The sequence below is a fragment of the Sapajus apella genome, unplaced genomic scaffold (genome assembly GCF_009761245.1).
Source record: "Sapajus apella isolate SASKATOON/1434 unplaced genomic scaffold, GSC_monkey_1.0 scaffold38, whole genome shotgun sequence".
NCBI lineage: Eukaryota > Metazoa > Chordata > Mammalia > Primates > Cebidae > Sapajus > Sapajus apella.
In genome coordinates, this window is record NW_022436978.1 from 19,803,223 (window position 1) to 19,827,816 (window position 24,594).

The window sequence follows — 24,594 nt, forward strand, 5'->3', positions numbered from 1 at the left end:
TCTTACTACCCACTTTCTGAAGTCTGATTCTGTCATTTCATCACACTTGTTCTCCATCCAACCTCGTTCCCTTGCTGGTGAGGAGTTTGATCCCTTGTTAGAGGAGAGGTGTTCTGGTTTCGGGTGTTTTCATCCTTTTTGCACTGGATTCTTCCCATCTTTATGGATTTATCTACCTGTCGTCTTTGTAGTTGCTGACTTTCAGATTGGGTCTCTGAGTGGATGTTCTGTTTGTTGATGATGAAGTTATTTCTTTTTCTTAGTTTTCCTTCTAACAGTCTGGCCCCTCTGCTGTAGGACTGCTGAGGTCCACTCTAGGCCCTGCTTGCCTGGGGATCGCCTGCAGCAGCTGCTGAACAGTAAGGGTTGTTGCCAGTTTCTTCTTCTGCTATCTTTGTCCCAGAAGGATACCTGCCAAATGTCAGTCTGATCTCTCCTTTATGAGGTGACTCTTTGGATATACAGGGGTCAGGGAGCTGCTTGAGGAGACAGTCTGTCCTTTATAGGGGCTCAAGCGCTGAGCTGTGAGGTCCATTGTTCATTCAGAGCTGCTGGGCAGGTATGTTTAGGTCTGCTGCAGCAGAACTCATAAACCGCTTTTTGTTCCCAGGTGCTCTGTCTCAGGGAGTTAGGGCTTTATTTATGAGTTTCCGTTGTGCTGCTGCCTTTTTCTTTTCAGAGCTGCCCTGCCCAGCAAGGATGCAGTCTGTTCACTGTCTGCCTGCAGAGGCTTTGCTGAGCTGCTGTGGGCTCCGCCCAGCTGCCGTGTGAACTTCCCTGCAGTCTTGTTTATATGGGTGTAGTTAGAACTGTGTCGGCAATGGTGGCCCGCCTCTGTATCCGCAGACTCTCTCTGTAATGGCAGGTTGCCTTGGCAACAGTGGGTTGCCTTGGCAATGGCAGGTAGCCTCAGCAATGGTGGGTTCCTTGGCAACGGCAGGCTGCCTCAGCATTGGCTGACTACCTCCGTAGTATTGGAGTGCCTCGATAATGGCGGACGCCCCTGCCCCCCAGAGCTGGACCGTCCCAGGTTCCGCTGCGCTTGCTGTGAAACTCTCAATCCAGAGAGTTTCTGATTGCTGGATTTTTGTGGGGGTGGGACCAAGCCTGATCACCTGGCTCCCTGCCCCAGAGCCTTTTTTTCTTTTTTAGTTGAAGAGTTGACCCTATCCCAGTTGCCTGTTGAAAGGGCGCCACGGGATCTGTGTGATTTCCCGTGTGGCGACTCACCGCACTGGCTTAAACAGTGGCGCTGAGATTCGTGGCCCTTTTTTTTGCCCAGGAATCTCCTGGCCTGGCTCCCTGTTCAGTCCCCTCTTTAATCAGATGAATGGGCAACTCCCCAGGTCTCCAATCACCAGCCAAAAGGGCTCCCCGACCAGTGTATTTTGTATGGAGAACCATCGGCCAGGGAACCAACAAAGCAGCCGGATGGGGCAAAGCAGCCGCGCCGGCCAAAAGAACCGCACCGGCCACAACAGCCACGCTGGCAACCCGTGGGGCTCCTCCGCCTGGGAATCTCCCGGTCAGTGGGCAATAAAAATGTGGCATCCATTCATCTTCTGCACTTTCACTGGGAGCTGCAACTTCGGCTGTTCCTAAACGGCCATCTTGGATCTTCCCCCACCCCCCAGCTCAAATCTTAAATTTATGGAAGCTGGAAGGAGGGTGTGGCAGAGTAAAGATGGCCAGAGATTATCTTCTACTTTTATTGAGAGGGGAAATCTAATACTCTTCCCTTGGATCTGGGCTGAAGTTAGTCACTAAGTTTAATTGAGCTATTGTCTAAATATATTTTAAATTTGTTCTTTCATTTTCTCTCTTGGTGCTGACTTAGTTTGGGCCTCATTATCTTTCACCTATACTAAATAGAGAATCTCCTAACTGATCTTCCCACTTTTAGTCTTGTTGCTTTCGATTCATTCATTCTAAACAGAAGATCGGTTCAATACATGCAGAATGAATAGCTATTTATGAATTGAGTATGCTGCTTTGTGGAATAGTGACTTTCCTGATGTTGGAAATGCTGAAACTTGAATTTGTACATCTTCCTGCATTTTAAAAAAGTAACCAGTTTTAAAGTCTTAATTGATTTGATTCTATTGTTATATCATGAGAGTCCTCTCATTCCAAAATGAATTAACATAGTGCACTGCAGTTGGGCTTAAATTCAGAAAATGTCTTCCTAAAATTGTATGTATTAAGCAAAACATCTCTCCTTTTCTTCACATTCTAGGTGGAACTAATAAAAAATATGTACAGAAGCAACAGAAAAACTATACAAAGTAACAATATTTATATGTCTTTTTAGTTTTGTTATTTTTATAGTTTAATTTTGTTAGTGTTGGTCAAATAAAATATTACAAAAATGATAATACAAGGTCTACTTTGCATATGTGTGTATGTGTATTTACATATTCTTTTCTGGAATTTATTCATACAGAGCCAACCATTACACTTATTAATACTAGTGTATGTACAATTTCACATCTTGATTTTATAGATGTATGATACTTGCTTACTAACTTACATGGCTTTGAAAATAATCATTGACTTAATGTTTCACCTATTTGACCTACTACAATTTTACTCACCACTCTTCATTTACTGGACTTTAGGCTTCTTCCAATTTTTCTAGTACAAAAAATTACATTGCTGGGAACTTCCCAGTGTTTATAGCAACTTTCTTTTTCTGAATGATGTTCCCAGGCTAAATTTCTAGCTGCAAAATTATTGGGCCAAAATGTTTCAGTTTTTCAGTCTGTTCAGTCAACTGTGCTTTCAAAGGTTCTCCCTGTCCCCCACCCAAGTGAACACCCATTTCAAAAACAATCTCAATAACCTGAAGTGTTGCTATGCAAAGATATGCTTTGATAACTTGGACAGAAAAATGATGCTTCGTGACTGTTATTTTTTTCTAATTATTTTATTCTAATTTTCTCTTATTTTCTGTAACTACTTTTTTGTATGTGAACTGCCTGTTGATGTCCAGCTTACACTTTTCCATGTCAAGAGTGACAAGTATTAAGATTTTAAGCCTTAAAATCTATGGACAAAAAGTTATTGACCAGTCAATTGATGCTAGCTGTGGAAATCTGTGACTCACTGTGTGTTTTACAAAACTGGTAGATGCTTTTCCTTTTTGGAGTGACAAAGGTCACCACAGATCAGGACCTGTCCTGGTTACTAAGGATATCAGCCTTGACCACTGTTTGTTTCAAATTCCCATCTGTGACATAATAAGAAATATATATTTGGTCTCTTCCCCTGGCTTCTGGTGCAGAGCTCCTAGAACCCTCGTAATTTTCTGAGTGACAGGGCTGCGAGGAGCTTTTTCATCTAACATTTGGCTTTTGACCCCAATTCTTGACACAGAGCTCCTAAATCCCTTGGAATTTCCTGGGTAATAAGAGCATGTTTTGTTCCAATGATATGACTCTTCGAGAGGCTTCTGGATAAATCCAGAATGGGGGCTGGTCACCAGAAAGACTGAGCCATGATTAGAAGTTTGGAACTTTCAGCCCCATTCTTATCCTCCCAGAACAGGTGAGGGAATGAGAGTGAGTGAATATCCAATCGTGCCTCTGTGATGAAGCCTCCCTCAGTGACGGGGTTCGGAGAGCTTCTGTGCTCTCCATGTGCCAGCAGTGTGGTGCACCCCAGCTTCACGGGGACAGAAGCTGCTGTGCTCAGAAACCTTTGGATCTCATCCTATGCACCTCTTCAGCTGGCTGCCTTCATAGTAGCCTTTGTAATGAACTGGCAATTAGAAGTAAATGTTTCCCTGAGTTTTATGAGCACTTACAGCAAATCATCAAGGAGATTGGGAACCACCAATTTATAGGTGGTTGGTCAGAGTGCAGGTGACAACTTGAGACTTGTGATCGGTGTCTGAAGTGATGGGCAGTTGTGTAGGACATAGCTCTTAACCTGTGGGATCTACTCTAACTCCAGATAGAGTCAGAACTGAATTGTAGGACACCCAGTTGGTGTCCTGAGAGCTGGATAATTGCTTAACGTGAAGGAAAAACCCACATATTTGGTGTCAGAAGTGTTGTGCGTATTTTTTAAAAATGGTTTTTAATTTAGCATCCTATAAAGGACAGCTACCAGGCCACTAACTTACTTTCTTAAGGCTTAACACCCTGGTTCCTATTTTATTCTCCCCAGTCCTCAATCATACTGAATGGACCTGTCCTCTGGTGAAACGTTTTCCTGGGATATGAAACCTACAGAACTACACCTTTGATAAAAATCTAACAAAACAACACAAGGACAGACACAGCAAGGAAGAGAGATAGCAATATAGTAACCATGACCAATGAGATGGAGGCCTGAGAGGAAAAGGATGTGTCTAATTGTCCATCTCTTTGAAGTATCTAGCAGCTAGTGCAGAATTTCCCTGTTGGGCACCTCTTCACTGTGTAACTTAATCTCCTTGGGCCTCAGGAATTGGAATAGATAATTTCTACTTTCAATTCCAGCTCTAATACTCTTAACTCTATAAGCTGTACAGATGTAATGTAAGAGGGTATATTCATAAGAAATTATCTTATGTGTTGATGAGGTCAATTTCCAACAGTGAAATTTCTGGTTAAAATTATATGTGAATTTCAAATTTTGTTAAGGCATAATCAAATTGCCCTTCCAGAAGTTTGACCAATATGCACTTACACTACCAGTGTTAGCGAGTTCTTGCTTCTTGACATGCTTTTGAATCTTGAGTACTATCGAGCATTTTAATCTATGCAAGTAATACTATCACTGCTAGAAATTTGCGCCATTGATATTCTTCAAAAACCATGCAAAAATAAATGCACACACATGTTAATTGCAGCATTATTATTTTTTATTAATTGCAGCATTATTATTTTTTATTAATTGTAGCACTATTTTTAATAGGAAGAAGAGAGAAACAGCCCAAGTATCCCAGAAGAGGGGCTAGGTTAAATAAATTATGGTGAGGACAAAGAGAGATGTCAAGTGCTTTTGTTTAAAAAAGTGAAGTAAATCTGTAAATGCCAGTAAGATAAAAGTTCAAACATGGTGTTAAGTAGAAAAGGCAAGGTTCAGGACAGTGCGTATGGTATGATCCTATTTTGGAACTGATAAAAAGGATATAAGTACGAGATCATGTTCTTTGCAGCAATATGGACAGAGCTGGAGGCCACATTGTAAGTCAACTAATGCAGGAACGGAAAACCAAATACCCCATGTTCTCACCGATTAGTGGGAGCTAGACATTGAATACATACGGCACAAAGGAAGGACGAACAGACACTGAGACCTAAATGAGGGTGGATGTTGGGAGGAAAAAGATGAGCAAAAACTACTTATCGGGTACTATGTTTATTACCTGGGTGATGAAGTAATCTGTACAACAAACCTCCATGACATGCAATTTACCTGTAACATACCTGCACACATACCCCAGAACCAACAAAAAATAAAAAGCATATGTATATGTATGTGTGTGTGTGTATATATATATCTGCTATATAATAGACATTTTTCTTAGAAAAGATAAATACAGGATACTATTAATACAGTTACGTCTGGGGAGTGGCACTCCTTGTTGGGAGGAGGGATTTGAAGAAGGAGATTTTATTTTTAGTCTTTCTTTACTGCCTGAATATTTTTATCAAATGCATGATTCGCTTTATTTTACAAAATACTGTAATACATTGTATTTTTTATATTTTTAAAAAATTAAAATGTTTAATAGACAAACAAAATGTAATATATTCAGAGTGTACAGTGTGATAATTTGGTATACATTGACATTATGTAAAGACCACCACAACTAAATTAGTTAATGTTTATCACTAGTCATGCTGTACATTATTAGATCCCCAGAACCTGTTTATCTTCTGAAAGTTTGTACCCTTTGAGCAACATCTCCCTACTTCTCTTAGCTCCTCAGCCCCTGGCAACTACCAGTCTACTTTCTGCAAATCCAATTTTTAATGTAGTGATAGCCAATCCTTTCAAACGAATATTTTGTTTTAAATGTAAATTTTGCCAAGTAACAGTTCAGTATAAATAAACTAAAAATATTCTGCAGTGGCTATCTTACCAAGTGGAAAAAAGAACGGGGAAAGAAACAGTACTAATAGTACCATGGGAAGAACATTTTTTAAAATCTAAATATTTAGCTTTACCTTTCTTGTTGGTCATGAGTTTGCAAATAAAAAGAATGTAAACCTTGAAGAGTAAAATTCTGTTATCATATTTGGGTGGTTGTAAATTCTCCACAAAGTCCACATAAAAATTTGGATAACTTAGACTCATGATTTAGAGAGCAACTATTTATTCTTTCAAGAGGTTTCTTAGCGTAAAATAAAATTCATACCAGTTTTTCTTTAATAATAATCTCTTGTAGTATATTTACTAAGTGTTTGATTTGCAAAAAATATGTTTCTATGCTATTTGTAATAATTGTGTGGCATACTTATAACTAGTACATGAGAAAACATCCTCATATAATAATGTGCTAAGACGTTACTAACTTACCAAGTGGTACCAGATGTCTGGGAAAGAAGTTTACTCATTTGAATTTGTTTTAAGACTAGATCCAGGTGCTGTTATTACATAGTTCATACGATGCACTTTAAAAATTGTGAAAGGTACATTAGGAATGTAAAATCCTTATTTCCAGGGAGCTTCAGAAACCAGAGGCAATATATTTAATAGACAAAAGTGAATTTTAGACTAGTAGATGATGGCATCTTTGTAAAAAGATACAGTTATATCATCTACAACATATATTACATATTATACAAATTTATTTCCCCAGACATTTTAAATGTTTTAAAATTTAAAAATAATAACATATTTCCCACACAAAATATGGGGGAAAATATGGGGAAAATGCAAAAATATTCGTGAGGAATAGAACTGATATTGTAGGAATGAGGAGTAATTTTGGTTTACACTGTATACTTTATATGATTTTGTCTGAGTTATGTGCTTTTTTTTTTTTTTTTTTTGAGACGGAGTTTCACTCATGTTACCCAGGCTGGAGTGCAATGGCGCGATCTCGGCTCACCGCAACCTCCACCTCCTGGGTTCAGGCAATTCTCCTGCCTCAACCTCCTGAGTAGCTGGGATTACAGGCACGCGCCACCATGCCCAGCTAATGTTTTTGTATTTTTAGTAGAGACGGGGTTTCACCCTGTTGACCAGGATGGTCTCGATCTCTTCACCTCGTGATCCACCCGCCTCGGCCTCCCAAAGTGCTGGGATTACAGGCTTGAGCCACCGCGCCCGGCCAGAGTTGTGTGCTTTTTAAGTACATATTATGCTTTAATAATTAAGCAACAAATAAAGGCAAACTGAAAAATAGCAATGAGACAGAGACCAAGATGAAGATACTGAATTATTTACCTACATTTATAACAGAATAATTGAATTGGTTGAATTTACATCTTTCTTTTTTTTTTTTTAATTGTACTTTGGGCTCTGAGGTACATGTGCACATCCTGCATCCCTCAGGACTGTTGCGTTTAAGTATACACACACCACATCTCCACCCAATCCCATCACTGACATCAGGCATTTCTCCCAGTGTTATCCCTCCCCGTCCAAATTTACACCTTTCTAAAGAGAAGTAGAAACTTTTAAATAAGAATCCTTTTTGGCTACATAAGGTCTGGTATCACAAATACTTGGATTGCCTCTAATGCATGTGAGGACTTCCAAGAGCTAGCTTAAGCAACAGTGGTTTTAAAAAGGCAATGAATGCATCACCAGCGAATCCCACCACCTATTGATTGGATTTTGATATGTAAATAATAAGTATGTCATTGTCATATCCACTTTTTCTAATGGTGCTTTCTGGGGTAGCATGTATTCTTTAAAGAAGGGGCTGTGTGAATAAATATTCTGGAAAATGCTGAATGTAACAATAACAAACATCTTTTTACAGAGGGCCTTTTCAAGCATTCAAAAACAGGGATGGAGTATGCAGTATCCTGAACTATTTGGCAATATCTCAGGCCAGCCCAGTGCCTGCACGTTGTGGAAACTTCATCTAATGTTTGATGAATGGAGAGAGGGCAGGAGGGAGTTAGCAAGAAATGGGGATAGAGGAGAACAGACTATGGAATATACCCTCGTCATTTTCCTACCTCTGTGACGCTTTGTATTGTCTGTCTAAATCATTGTGATGAGCACTAATTTCAGAATCTATATTTTGAGCAAATGAAATTCATTTCTACCACAAATAACCTGGTGAGTTTGTAAAAGCAAAGCCAGATTCCCCAGGCTCTGACCCCAAAGAGTTTGATTCAGGCATTCTAAAGTGAGATCCAGGAAACGTGTTTTACAAGGAAGGAATTCTTATCTTTGTAATTGGAAGATCAGGTTGAGAAACAGTGATCCCTAATAATAAAATTTAGATATTTCCTCTATAGGATAATAATAAAACGGAACAAATTTACCTCCAAGTGATGAGCATTTTCAAAGTGGGACACACTAAGAGGAATCAATATAATTTTGTGAATGGTTTAAATGAGTACTTGATATAAATCCAAATGAAAAACTAAACTTCTTAAAGACTTTTTTTTTCCATTCTAGCCTCTCATTCTAGCCTCCTATGGCCTGCAAACCAAACTGGCCACAAAGATTTGGCCTATGCTTGTTTCTGCCCTGGTCTGGGATCATGTGAATCCAAAGCACATGTTAGTGAAAACCTGCACTAGCTTGAACTGAAGTGATCTAGAGTAGTTAAGAATCACATTTGGATGTGTCTCCTGGTTCTGCCACTTATTAGTTGTATGATATTGATAGAGTTACTAAATCTCTCTAGTTCTCAGGTTTCTCATCTGTAAAATGCAGTTATTATTTCTACTTATATCGAATAGCTGTTGTGAGGCGTAATTGAATGAGGTAATTTGAAGTGCCTAGTTGTAGCTCTTAGTTATCATATATGTATTAATTTAAGATCTTCCATGTGTGGGATTTTTTAACAGTGATTTTAGTGTTTGTCAAAAATTCTAATGAACATGTTCCTTGGTCCTGATACGCAACAGAGTTGAGAAATTGGTATCACACACTTTTATTTATTATATTGGTCTTTATTGTTAATAAATATTTTCCATTATAAAAATTATCAACAAGAATCTAACAAATGACTTAGACTCAAGCTTACTTTACTTTTGGAGTGATTCTAGAGGGCATTTTTTATTTCGAATGCTTTATTTGTTGCCCCCATAAGCTGTGAAAATGTCCTATGCAACCCAGTAATGTAACACATATGCAATACTGTCTACATTTCTCATCGCGTAGAAGTAGGGCAAACATTGTTCCTTAGACTTTTTGTCCTCATCTGAAAAATTCAGCCATTATATTCTTTGTCATCTTTGTATCATCAAAATATAAACACCAAGTGACTATTTCATGGCTCATGTTAGTTTTACATTGTAACTGTCTCCCAAATTCTTATCCTCAATAGAGCCCACTATACAAATGATTTTCTTCTCCAATCTTAAAAATAAGCAGTGAAAACTTATGAACAATGCAAACATTCAGTCCATGGAATAAGAATTATCTCAACTTCCTTGTCTTGAGAGTATTATGAGTAATTATCTGGAGTAATTATGAATATATACATTATTTCCTAATGTACATATTAGAAGACTCAAGATTCTGCATGCTGTGGCTAAAGGTCTTGACCATTCAGTATAAATTATACACTCAAATTTCAACCAAAATAAGCCCTCCTAAATCACTAGATTCTTCTAGCTATGTGGAAAAGTAAACTTTAAATGATGACGCATTATATAGAAATTATTCTATATTCCAGTCCATGTAACTCACTATTAAGCCAATTTCAAGCCCAGAATACTAGGTTACATTAGGTATCATTGATTTACAGTTGAAAAAGCATGTGAGGTGTTGAGTTGAATTCACGCTATTACAGGAAAAATCCTAAAACAGACGTGCTTTTTAATTCACACATTTAAAGAATACAAGATTAATCTATAGGTTTAATTAATTTAAACCAATAGTACTTGAACCAGAAACATACAGAATAGGTGTTCTTTGTCCTGTCCTTTTGAATATAAAACCTTAAAGCTGATCTAAACTAACAAATATTGAGCTATTAAAATATACATTCTCCTAGAAATCTGTGCCTGTCTCAATAAAACCTGAATTCAGTTTGATGAAATTTAAGCACTTTCATATATCCCAGCTAAACCCCAGTAGAGCCTTTAAAAAGAAAAAGAGGCACTTAAGTGTTATCCACCTTGATTGCACATTAAAATCATCTGGGGAGCTTTAAAAATACCTGATGCCTTGTGACCACCACGAGAAATTTAAATTTAAAAATGGTGTACCCTGGGCATAAGAATTTTAAAAAGCTTCCCAGCAGAGGTGTAGAGCCACTGTTTGATGCCCAAGGAAATAAAAAACAGTCCCCTATTCTTCCCTAAAGGGTCAGTGGGATGTGATAGTAATGACCATCAAAGATGTCTACAGCCTAATATTCAAAACATGTGAATATTACCTTGGGATTCTGCAGAAGTAATCAGGTTAAAGATCTCGAGATGGGGAATTTATCCTGGATTGCCTGGTTGGCCTGAGGTAATGACCAGGGTCCTTACGAGAGAGCAACGCAGGAGAAGTCAGAGTGAGACAGAAGCTGAGTGACAACAGAGGCTGAGAGATAAAGACATTTGAAGATGCTAAGCTGCCTGCTAGCTTTGGAGATGGGGAAAAGGGCCACAAACAAAAGGATTTATGTGGCCTCTGGAAGATGGAAATCTCAAGAAAATAGGTCTTCCCTAAAGCCTCCAAGAGAGAACACAGCCTTGCCATCCCATTTTGGACATCTGACTTCCAAAACTGTTAAATAATGGCTTTGTGTCATTTTAAGCCAGTAGGTTTGTGGTGACTTACTAGAGCAGCAGTGGGAAAACTATACAGAGGAGGAGGAACTCTGTCCAGACGCCACAGGAAATGATCTGATAGGAAGCACGGTGCCATTTCAAAACCCACACACCAGAAAATTCATCAAGAAAAGCCAAGTTCAAATAGCCATGATCCACATTTTTGTTAAATTTTAAATACATTTCTAATCCTTATTTTCTTCATATGCAACCATATTTTTGTTGTGTAGAATCTTCTTAAACACAAACTAATTTTCAAATATTATTACTGTCAACAAAAATCTCAGGTTAAAGCAAATAAATTAAGCTGCGGCCAAACATTTCTGAAAAGCTGCCCTTTACGGTGATACTGACTGGCTTTCCAGGTTTGCAGGTCTTGGCTTGACTATGACAACTTCAAAGTCCTTTTTTAGTAGATTCTTGAGTATAAACATTTAATATTACGAAAATGTCCTTTTGCAGGCTGAATATTATGCATTGTCTAGGTTGCCTTACCAGCCACCACCAGCAGTCCTGATAAACCAAAGGAGAACCCCTGCATTAAAGTATTGGTCCAGCTGGGCGCGGAGGCTCACACCTGTAATACCAGTGCTTTGGGAGTCCGAGGCGGGTGGATCACAAGGTCAGGAGTTTGAGACCAGGCTGACCAACATGGTGAAACCTTGTCTCCACTAAAAACACACCCACACAAAATTAGCCTGGCATGGTGGTGCGCACCTATAATCCCAGCTACTCAGAAGGCTGAGGCAGGAGAATGGCTTAAACCTGGGAGGCAGAGTTGCAGTGAGCCGAGATCATGCCACTACACTCCAGCCTAGGTGACAGACTGAAACTCCATCTAAACAAACAAACAAAGCAAGCACTGGTCATATTTTGATTTTTCTAGGTATTGCCTGGAGTGTCCTCTGACCATCTCTGGCTTAGCTTATAGAAATTTTCAAACACAGATTCCAATTAAATCTGAATATCAAAGGCCTAGAAAGCACAGCTTTTACCTTAGACTTCTATGGTGACTCTCTTTCAATTAGCTAAGACTATTAGCCTTGAAATTTACTTAGACCTAGGGAGGTGGTCCATTTATAACAGTTGTTCAATAAGTCCTAGTTCTCTTTACTGCAGATTGTACACAAAATAATTAAAAGATGGGAAGGCCTAGACTAAAAGCTAAATTAAACAATTACAATTTGTGTGTCTATGGACAACTTAACTTCTGTGAGTTTCATTTATTTCAGAAATATGTCCCGGACAACATAAAAATATATTCCTACAATTTTTTGGCAGCAAGCATATTTTCTAGTGTTACAAGTATTAGTGACATGACTACGAGCGATCACTCTGGACCTGTCAGCCAGTTTGAATGGAGGCACAATCTCCATTAATGACTAAACACTATGAGCACATCCCTACCCGAGCAACCACCTGCAAAACGCTGAGAGAGCTTTTCCAGTGTACTCCTCTAGGAAAATGTACACGCTGCTGAATAAAATCATCTCCCTGTGGATAGTTTTTATTTAAAAATGTTTAAATTCTGTTGACTAAATATAAAATAAGTATCATAAAAATCTCCTAATGTTCCTAAACCGTACCTTCAAATGAAGTTTTGGGTCTAACAGCAAAGATGAGTCAAAGACCTGGTGCCTAGTGATGGTGTCAGGGACAGTGGCAGGCCATGGAGCTCATGGTGAGTCTGAACTGACAAACCAGACCTGATGTGAGAACCTTTGGCTTATCAAGACCCCAAGGGTGTTACAAATGTATACGAAAACAAACAAGTGACATTTATTGATTTTCCCTAAATACATTTTCACATGAGTCCCAACATTCTGTAAAAGGGTATGATAAAAATCTAACATCGGAAGGTTGCAGCTCCGGTGTCTGATACGGGCAGACGATTTGGACAAAAACAAGCACACGTGTATCTTTCTAAAGGAGATGCACACTCACCATCCACCAGGAGAAGTTGAGCATCTCAAGACTAATCCAATCTGTTAAGTAACAGTTAGAAAAATACATATTTTGTTTGGTAACTTGTTTTCTTAAGCAATATGGGAAGTTGGGCTGCTTAGCTACTATTTGTTCCCATGCTTCTGTGGCTTGAAACCCTTTATCTCAACAGAGAAATTTTAGCCTGATAAATCTTCATTTTTTGTTGTTAAATGCTGTGTTTTCTTTCCAGCTGAGTTTTACCCCCAAAACATGAAAATTCAGTTACATCAGATTTTTTAGGTCCTCATATGTGGTTTGTATACCAAGCGAAGTCCAAGAGATTATTTTCACTATTAATCTTTGCAACCAATAAAGACGAATATAAACAAGCAGCCTTAAAACCAGAGGTGGGCATTTCACTGGTAATGCTTTTCCATAGCTCCTTGATGAAGATGATCAACTAAAGCAAAACTTCTGCATGATCTATTAATAGAGAATGAGGATTAATGAAGGATTATGTCATAATGAGTCTGCCTGCAGAGTAGCTTCAGTTCTGGTCCTCTGCTGCCAAAATACAGTTCTCATTTCCAACAAACAAAGTCTATCTGAGAGAAAGCACAGAGCCCCTTTAGAACTGGAAAGTCCTGTGCATAATAATGAATGTCTAACTCTTCTTTTGCCAAAGAGCTTCAGCACTTTCAATGTCATAGGTCAATGCAGTGATTCAGAGGGGGCCTGATCCTTATCTAAGCTTTTGCAACAAAATTAGAATGTGCTGTAGTCTTATTAAAGAAATGTTTGTTCCTCCATCAATGAGCTGAAAAGAAAGCAGCTCAATGTACTTTTGCAAATTACAGCAATAAACTGCTTGAATTAACTGCTTTATTACAAATATTTAATTATTCTGAGGGTTAAATATCCAACATTTTGGAAAGGCAAAAATTAGCAGTCCACTTGATAACCTACTTCATTTAAAATCTGCTACAACGGTGTATTTTTTTTTTATTTTTTTATTTTTAAACAATTCCGATTTTCAGTTGTCTTTATTGTGAATTCAGCCAGTTTTCATTGGGAATTAAAAAGTAAAATACATACAGCCCTTGAGTTTGAAGTAAGATGTCAACAAAATTAAATTCATAACTCATGAAGAAAATAAGAAGCAGACCTTGTTTTTATACCCTACTCACAAAAATGAAATATGACTCAAAATATCAAGTCTGGGTCAGTCAAATTTTGAGTAAAACCTATTTCAAGATTTTGATAAAATAACATTATAATCATTATCAAAATGTAAAATGGTTTGTTTAAATGTTGTTTAAAGTACACTCCCTTTTAAAGTAAGAGGGACTATGAATTAAAACTTTATGTTAAAAGAAGAACTCAGCAAATACATACTGAACTAAAAGCGAATGTTGTCAGAGGAAAGTTTTTTATTCCAACAAAATGAAACTCAATTCATCAATCCAAATCTTTTTTTTTTTTTTCATTTACTAAGTGGTACAAAAAGCAGATGAAAGTTTTTTTAAAAACAGATAACTTTTTCTGGGTTATATTCTTAAAAAATAAAGTAGAGAGCATGTTCATAGAGCAAAGAAAAATATTACAATAACAGAAAATGGATCAACCAGGATATGCCTCAACAGAGGGACATATCAAAGCATTATTATAGTCTCTCTCCACTTACTGTTTGGATTCACTAATCTACATCACTAAATTGACCATTCAGTGCCAGAAAATCTGCCGTGTAGGTCTCGACTTTTCATAGCAGCTCCTAAATGTGTATTCGGAAACTACAAAGTGCTGAATATATTTTCAGCCTTTTTGTACTACGATTTACAACTAATGACCTTAAGCAATGTCATGCATGTAAAACAAAATTATGAGACCACCCTGGTTTACAGCCGAATAAAAGTATAGAATCAAACTTCATTATCATTCAAATTTAATAGCGGAGAAGAACAACAATAAAAAAAATCCATAGTAATACAGATAAATCTGTTTTGCAGTTTTATTTTGTAAAAATGTCCTCCTTCGCCTGTAGTTTGCTATTACCAGCTCAGGGTAAGTAGACAATTATTTAAGCTTAAAACCAAAAGTAATGATGCACTGTACACATTCAAAATCCTGTTTCCCATCAGCCAATGCCTGTGGGGATAAAATATTGATCAGTTGTTCCTTACAGCAATAGCAAGTTTGAAAATTTGACTGCCCAGGCTGACTTTAGTGAAATCATAGTTTTAGCTTGATTCAGAATCCAACACAGGAAATCTTGATACATTGATGACTCCACTGGCAGCGTGCCTCCTGATGCCCACAGAACTGCGGGCTACTTTCTGTCCCACTACTTCCCATGAAAGAAGCCCTTTTACTTCCCTGCTGTAGTTGGCACACTGCCCTTTTCACGGACCCAACGAACCGTCATCTTGGATGTAACAAATTAGTACATTCTCAGAATAATAATAAGTGCAGGCATGAAAACACTATTGTTTTTATTTGGAAATGAAGTAACTCATTTTAGCTGGGTGACTTTTTCAGTGTAGCACCAGAGGCCAAAAAAGAAAAAAATCTTTTCTGAAAAGAATGGTCAGTTTCAGGAGAGACATGACATATCATTTGCTGTAAAAATCAGATAAAGGCGAAAGAATAGAAAAAAAAATTGGCATTTGTTGTAGAGTAGTTAAAAAGAAAATGGGAAGTTCAGGGGAAGTACAAATGTAAAACAAATAATGTATCCATTTCAAAGCACAATTAGAGAAACAAGATTGGAAATAAGTACTATATAGAGTTGATTTCTGGTATCAGATTAAAAATCTATTAGCTGATTTTTCTGCTTGTAACTGCAAAACATATTAACCAAGAGTTTTAAAAATGACCTTCAGGTATGTTAGAAAAATAGGTGTAGAGAATGTTAAAACCTAGAGAATAACAGAAACATGTTTTCACATGTTAATGATAATGTCAAAATTTACTTTCAGTTTTCAAAAATGTTTCTTTCACCACTATGTGTGTGTCAGTATATGTCTGTGCATTTCCAGCCTTAGGATGTTTTTTACTATGTTAATAGGAAAATAAAAAAGCTAATATTAACAAATTTGCATATAAGTCAAATGTACTTCAAAGCAGAGCCATAAAATTTATAGAAAATACTTTTTCTTATTATTCTGGAAGGGTCATCATCACTTTTCCATGCCAAGAACTCTGAAAAATACAACTATAAAAACTATTGTGATGATAGGCTTTATGACGGCTTCAACCGAGATTTGAATAGCAAGCATATTTTTAAGTAGACAATAAGATGAAATTAGAACTGCCAAGAAGTATGAAATAGTAAGTAAATAAGTATATTTTTCAATATTCCAGATATTGTTCAATGTAGATGTCAGCTCAAAATTATAATCTAAAAATCAAAACAATCATTCATCTACTTTCTCTTTGCTCTAGACCTGATCCTTTAAAATAAATTATGATATTTTATGTAAAAATGTACCACAAATTTACTAAACTTTCTGGTTCAAATGAGTTCAAGAATATCTCATTATAAATGGAGACAGTCCTGAAAGGCAGCCAAGCATGACTAAAAAGATCACTCTTTTACACAAAAAATAGCCTTCTTATTTTACCCTTTGTTGAAAAGACATTTGGCCAGCCACAGGGGAAATACTTAATCTACTTTTATATTCAAATAATTTATTTGAAAACTCTATGGCTACAATGATGCTAAAACAATTCTGGGTTGAATATACATATGACGTGGGTTTATGTGATCTTAATCACTGACTTGTTTTCATGTGTTGGTGATGATTTTGCCAATTCTTTTTAAAAGAGAAAAACATTCATATCTTTAAAAAATTACCATTAAATAAAATTATATCTGAAATGAAATAGACAGTATTAATGTGGCATAGTTCTGTAAATAATTTTATTCATACAGTCAAGTTTGAATATTGCAGTTCTTTTTATGCAGCCATCTATCAATTTAATCTAATATACATTCCAACACACAATCTCTCTGGTAACAACATGTCAAAAATTACGCCATCATAATTTGCCTTTTTATTAAGACAAGCAGCAAAACTTGAACACTTCAAGATTTTAAAAACCTCCCTCCACATAGATTTACTCCTTTCAATTCTGTGAATTTTTATTCCAGTGTTTTGACAATAAGGTTGATTTTATGAACTCTAAGCTATGGTGAACTTCACTGTGAGATATCTTCCCCACCCCCACCCTAAGAGCCAAAGACGCCAGCAGTAAATGATGTTTGTCCGTTCACTTTAAGTAAGACACTGTCTCTTTCATTCAGTTGCTCAATATCCAAGATTATGTAACAGCAGAGAATAGCACACACTGAAGAGGAAAAGCTTACAGCAATTAGTTTTCTCCTAAGTACTTTAGCCCTCCTTATTTAGGTTTTTAAAAACAGGCAATCATACAATGAATTTCCAGCAGCCATACAAAGCACTTTAAAAACTGTTTCTACAGTCTCATTGTACGCATAAAAAAGAGGAAGTAGCTATCACATTCATGTCCTAAAATTGATCACTCAAGATACTTGGGAAAGTTTTCTATGCTGTCCACCCATGATTTTTTTTCCCCTGATTTTTCGAGGTACAAATGAGATATTTCCAGCTCTGAAAAGAAGACCAAGACGTAAAATGTCGACTTGTCTTGCACATTCCGGGTGCCTCCCCAGACTCTGCCACTCTCCCAGCAGAGCGGAATGAATATCTGGGCTAACCACACATTTCAGGACAAAGGAACTAATTCACGGGGGAGGGAGACCACACACCGTTTATAAGGTTTGTTCAGTTTACAAGAAAACTATTGTCAATGCTTTGTTGATTCATTATGAAAGACCCTGCGTGACAAAAAAACAAGTGGCCACCTCCTTGCTGAGTTTCACCAGCATACTCCCTGCGTTCAAGGGCAGCCCAGGATTTCCTGGGCTACTTGTCATTTAAAGGAACTGCAGCTGTAGGTACATGAGATAGCTCTGATCATAGATAGAGCCCTCAGGCTGAAGATTTGATGAAACTGGCTCTGGTACCCAGAAGATCGCACACAATAGCACAGTGCTTGCTACTGCTGTCAAAACTCTGATGTGAAGAACCAAATTCCGCTAGAGGGAGTGAAAAGAGCCGGGAAGGATCATAGAGACGCTGACTCTATGCAGGGTCCCACCACTAGGACTTTTCAGTCACTACAGAATCTTCTTGTCTCCCACCTACAAAATCGGACTAAACTATAAAATACTTTTTAAAGGAAAATCACCTTAAAATCCTTTGTTGGAAAATGCTATACAGTGCGCAAGTATTATCTTCATCATCCATTGAACCTTTGTACTTTTTTCTCTATCCTGAGGGAAATAATAAATTGACATATTTTCTATCATCAGAGATCCTTTTAAGACCACAATGTGATTGCACTCCGGTATAGCTCACACTTATGCCCATTAAAAACACACAAAGGGGTGCAGGCAGGGAAAGAGGTAGGCATAAAGGGCAGCTCAGATACACTGTTGCACAACATGGACGCCCTCTTCTAACGCGCCCCAGCCTCTAAGATGGGGAATGAACCACCGCACAAAGAATCAGCCAACGGGCCCTGCACAGGCTCCCGTTTAAACTGGCCGCTCTGCGGGTAAAAGCACACGGGTTGCTCTCCCGAGTGGCCATTTGATTGCAGATCAGCTGCGTGTTCTCCTGCTGCTCCAGCAACCCTGAGGGGCACCCTGTATCTTTTTGAGTGTTTGGTTTAGTTGGAAACATGGGACAGAAATCTGTTCCTCTTTGTGACACCCACATAGTAGCATTGTAGGGTTTTTTTTCTTCTTTCTTCTATAAGGAATAAAGGCTCTTAAAAAATAAACCCAGGCCTCCATTAAGACAAGTTTCTGGGTGGCCCGGCGGAGGGGAGAATCCTTCCACTTCACGTTCCTGCTCCTTCAGTTTGATCAGCTATGAGATTTCTCGAGGCCACCAAGCAATCCCAAGAAGAGAACGAACGTGCTCCAAGGTGCTGGGGAAACGGGCACTCTTACATATTGCCGATGGAATGTTAGCCGGTGAAATTCTGTGGTAGGCAATTTGACAATCTCTCCCCAAGCCCTACTATCGGGGCTCTGCTCCTGCATGCATCAAGTGGTACATGTATAAGGTCATTTACTGCAGTACCGTTTGCAATTGCCAAAGATTGGAAGCACCTCAAATACTCATCAATATCCATCAGTAGAGCTGGTTATATTATGATGGAAGCATACAAGGAAGTAAGAATGAGGAACTGACATAAAATGATTTCCTAATATAATGTTAAGAGGAATAAAAAGAGTATGAGCTGTATGAGACTCCTTGTGTTAAAGAAGGGAAGGGAAAATTTACATACGTTGCTTGTGGGCCCTCATGAGATCAGGGCTCCCACTTATTTTGATTACTCTTCCGTCTTTAGGGACAGAAAATACTTTTGTTTCAGACAAGGAAAGGTCTTAAAATAAGTTTCAGTAAATGAAGGAGAGCAGGAAAGTCAAGAAAAGATTTTTTTAAAATGAATTTAAAAATCTATAGTCAAAGTTAAATACAGAACTTGATAGAAAATTTCATAAAGAAATACCAGAAAATGTTAACAATGGAATTGAGAGTGACTCCCCGCTGCTTCTTTATCTTTTTATCTATCAATTTTTCTATGAGGATGCATTTAACTAAGAATTTAACAACAAAACAAAACGCCACATTGAACTTAAATAGAATCAGTTGTACTTGGTGACTTTTTGAATGTTTGGTTTGGAAGAAGAGGGAATCAAGGATGGTTCTGAGATTTCCAGCTTGGAAATCTAAGTGGATGGTGTTGAGGTTAACCAAGATAGAGACTTGAGAAGGCTGATAAGGAGACCGGAATCAATCCCACTTTTCCTAAAGCCCTAGGATGATTTTTTTTTAAGCACATGGGTTGTTATATAAATTTGAAAATGATAGAATATACTCTTCATCTCTATTTCAAAGTCTCTGAGGGAGAAGCACAATAGAATTCCCTACTTCTCTGAATAATTTAATGGATACTCAGGATTTTGTCCAGTAGAGGGATTCCCAAAGAGTCTCTAGGACTTAATGGACTCCCCCCAAAAACAGAACTATTCAAATGGATTGGGAAATCTTGCCTTCTCTATTGCCCTCTTATAGGTCTACCGATAACACTGGCTGTTAAAGGCTTAGAAGAGTTCTACAATAAAAGCCTTGCTTAATTTTGTTTAAACCAGAGTTTTCTACTTTTAGTTTGCTATATTACCCTCCTTCTCCTTTTTAGACAGTTCCATTGTTATTTCAAGAAACTACTGACTTATGGAGGACAGTTTAATACTGATCTGATGATGAATTCCCTTAAAAACAACATGCTTTCTGTTATTGTCATTATTGTTGCTATTTACTGAGTACTTGAAATATGCCAAGCACTTTCTTAAGTGCTTAATGAAAATGATTTTATCTAATCCTCACTGTAACTCTGTGATGTAAGTACCACTGTAATCTTCACTTTGCAGATGAGGAAAATGAGGCCTTGAGAAATTAAGAAACCTTCCTAAAGTCAAACCACCTGTAAGTGGCAGAGTTGGCATTCAACCATTTCTGACTGACTCTGGAGACTTGAACTCGTCTTGTTGCCTGGGATTTAGAAAAGTCCTCCCTGATGATGTTTAAATCTATCTTTGGACCAGGCTTTTAAAGGGTAGAACAATCATATTGTGGAGGGCTGTGAGGAGCAAGGAGCAGAGGAAAAGGTAGCTCAGGGTGGAAAGTACAGGGGCCACTTGCACATTGCTTCTTCCCACCTGGCCCTTCTCTCTTAGGTATTGTATGGTCTCTTAAAATGAGCCTCAGTTTCCTCATCTGATTAATGGACATACTGATACATCTCAGGGTTGTGGTAAAGCTTGAAGTTAAAATCTGTGGCTGGGCAGAATGGCTCACGTCTGTAATCCCAGCACTTTGGGAGGCCGACGCGGGTGGATTACCTGAGGTCCCGAGTTTGAGACCAGCCTGGCCAACATGGCCAAACCTCGTCTGTACTAGAAATAAAAAATTAGCTGGGTGTGGTGGTGTGCACCTGTAATCCCAGCTACCCAGGAGGCTGAGGGAGGACAATCACTGGAACCCAGAGGGAAGAGGCTGTAGTGAGTCGAGATTGCACCACTGCACTCAGCCTGGGTGACAGAGCAAGACTCCGTCTCAAAATTAAATAAATAAATAACTGTGCAAGGTGCTTATAGCACATGCTTTAGCATGCTGATCTGAGGTACAAGTGCCTGTCACATGTACACATGAAGTAATGCTGATTATATGAGCATTGGACAAGTTTCTAAACCTCTCCATGTCTTTAGTTTCATCACAGGTATAATGGGGGTAATAATGTCACCTACATCATGGTGGTCACTGTGAATATATGACAAGTTAACGCTTAGAGCACATAGTAAGCACCGAACGGGTTTGCCATTTTTATTGTTTCCCTACACGTGGCTAACACTATGGAGCGGCTTCAAGAACACATCCAGAATCCTGTCACTAGAACAAAAGGCACCAGACTTTCCAACTCCAAAGATTCTATTGCCTGCAAGTACACTATCGCTCATTCAGCCACACAATTGTCATATGCTTCAAAAATAGAGCTAGACTATGGGTGCCAGTAACTCCTGAGCAAAGTTCCTTAAAATTTAAGGGAGAATAATTTTGTAAAGAATCCTTAATCCCTCTTTTCAGTGAATGTTGATTTGGCCTGACAACAGGCGGCCTGTGAAGTTGTATAAATGGCCTGTTACCACTGCTCCAGTTGGTTTCTACATGGCCCAACCAAAAGAGAACGAAGAAACAATCTTATCACTTCGCCATCTCCGCCCTCATCACAGGTAATTCCTAAGCCCATGACATACACACTGGTGTGCTATGATATGGCGCCACGTTGTGAATTGTCATCTGGGCGAGGGAGCACTATCAAGCTTCTCATCAACTGTCAACACTATCACTATCTTCCTAGATTTCCCCCAAAATAAAGGCACTTTGGAATGACGCTGAAGCATTTACAATGGACAACTGGAATCATTACATCTAATTGGGTGCACAAAAATTGCGTTTACTAATTAATTGCCTTGGTTATTAGAAAATCTTATTTGCTTTCACTCACAATGAAACATTTCTAAATATATTTTATTGCACTTATTTTATAAAATAAAATGTAACACTAACTCAAAGTGAAATATTTGTAAAACATGGAAAAATATAAAGAAAATTTAGAGAGTCTAAACATTGGCGTCTCTCCCAAATTCATATGTTGAAACCCAAGGTGACAGTATTAAGAGGTGGGGCCTTTTCGGAGGTGATTAGGTCCTAAGGGCTCTGCCCTTAAAAAGAAGTCCCAGAGAGCTAAGTGGCCCTTCCACCATGTGAGAAAACAGCTAGAACGTCCCATCTGTGAGGACTAGGCCCTCATGAGATACCAGATCTGCTGGTGCTTTGATCTTGGACTTTCCAGTCTCCGGAACTATGAGAAATAGGTGCTAAGTGTTTGATACCCACCCAGTCTATGGTATTTTGTTATAGCTGTCCAAACAGGCTAACTCAAAAATAAAACTCATGCATAAGCTTCCAACTTGCTGTAAAACCCTGCCAATGCTCCAGCCTTTTCAAGACACGTATGTAACCATATACCTTTATATACATTTCACAAAATTAGAATGCTAGTGCGTATACTGCTTGAAACCTGCTTTTAAAGTGTTGAAATTATATCATGAGCATTTTCCCATCATTAAACATTTTTCTAAAATATTTTAATGGCTAAATAATGTTCCATTATGTGCATACACAAAAATTTATTGCAAAACTTTCCTGTTGCTAGACTTTTATGTTATTACCAAAATGTTAGCATCACAAATAACTGTGATAAATTGCCTTGCACATATCTTCTAATACCTGTTTCTGTTTGTGAACTTAACATTCCAGGAGTGGAATTATTGGCTGATAAAGAATATGTGCATTATAAATAGAGTTGGCCTTATTTGGGGCTATAGTTTCACTGTATAATGAAAAGAAAAAAAAAGTAAGACTTATAAAATCCCCCAATACTCTAACATCCAAGTACGTTAATAAACCAGACCATGAGCTACCTTTTCAGCTTCATGTCTAAACGTTCTCACCATCCTTTCTCCTTTCCTCCTGCCTCTTTCCTCACACATTTCCCAGAGTGACTGGGGTCCCAGGCATGGGAGCACTTGCTATTCTTTCTAAAAGACTTTATTTCTAATGTGGAATAATAATTGTATGTACAATTATTGTAATATCATTTTAGTATTTATATTATATAATATAAATGTAATATTTATTTATAATTGTAATATTGTAATAAATATATAATAAATGCAATATCTATTCAATGATTATTTGGGAACAATATATGTTTACAATGTGGAATGATTAAATTTGGCTAATAAACAAATCCATATCCTCAAATATCTATCCTTTTTTGTGATGGAAACACTTAAACTCTACTCTTCTTAGCAATTTTGAAATACGTTATTATTTTCATAGTCACCATTCTGAGCAGTAGATCAGCAGAGCTTACTTCTCCTGTCTAACTGAAACTTTGGATTCTTTGATCAATCTTTCCTTTTTCCCACCCACTCCCCGCCCCGGCCTCTGATAACCATCATCCTACTCCCTACTTCTATGAGCTCAACGTTTTTAGATTCCACACATAGGTGAGATCATGTGGTATTGATCTTTCTGTGCTTGGCTTTAATGAATTGAAATGAGTATTTTGAAGAGATTTCTGCACTCCCATGTTTAATGAATACTATTCACAATAGTTAAGGCACAGAAGCAACCTAAGTGCCCAACATCAGATGAGTACATTTAAAAAATAGAGTACACACACACAAAGGAATACTATTCAGCCTTAAATGAGGTAAAATCTATCATCTGCAACAAGATGGATGAACCTGGAGGATATTATGCTGAGTGAAATAAGCCAGCCATTTGATATCTTGAATTATTGTTGAGTTTTAACAGAACTGAGCCTCTGTTCCATCTGCTCTCTCCACCTAGAGCCGCCTTTTCAGGCTGTCGAGTGCCTACCTTTTCTGCAAGCCCCATCTGCTTTTGAACGAATAACTTCATTTCTTTGTGCCTCAGTTTCCACACTCATCAAATGGACATACGGATGTTACTTGCCTTAGAATATTGTTTGAGTTTCAATAAGTTCATGTTTATAAGGGGCTTAAAATAAGACTTGCTCAAACTCTAAATATGCCCAACAAATGTTAGTTGTTTAATAATATTGTTACTTGACATACTATCTCATCTCTGTTGCTCAGTCAATTTATACATAATTCCATTTACTCTTTAGGAGAACTTCCAAGCTCTAGGATTTCATTAACTGATTGTGGTGGTAAAAATCTGTAAGAGACCTCGGAGATCATCTACAGCAGTGTTCACTGAAGTATAATCTGCTTGTATCAGAATCACCTGGGGAGCTTGTTAAAAATGCAAATGCTTGAGCCCAAACCCCATTCAACTGGTCCAGAATCACAGGTGGGGAACCTAGGAAAATGCACTTTTAACAAGCTCCCAGGTGATGATTAAGCACAATAAAGTTTGGGAATTCACAGTCTAAAACTCTAGGTCTTCAGATGAGAGAATAAGGCCATAAAAGGTTAGTTAATTCTACTTAGATGGAAGCGAGGAAAAAAAAAGTCCATCTAGTTTGTGAAATGAAAGAATTGCCATATCTCACATCACTAGTG

The 24,594-nt window shown here is 37.9% G+C and overlaps 1 protein-coding gene across 3 annotated transcripts in view; it reads right to left on the minus strand.

Moving 5' to 3' along the window:
• The window catches only part of LOC116565015, a 719,225-nt gene that overhangs the window by 270,110 nt on the left and 424,521 nt on the right, over positions 1-24,594 (minus strand). The window lies entirely within an intron of this gene.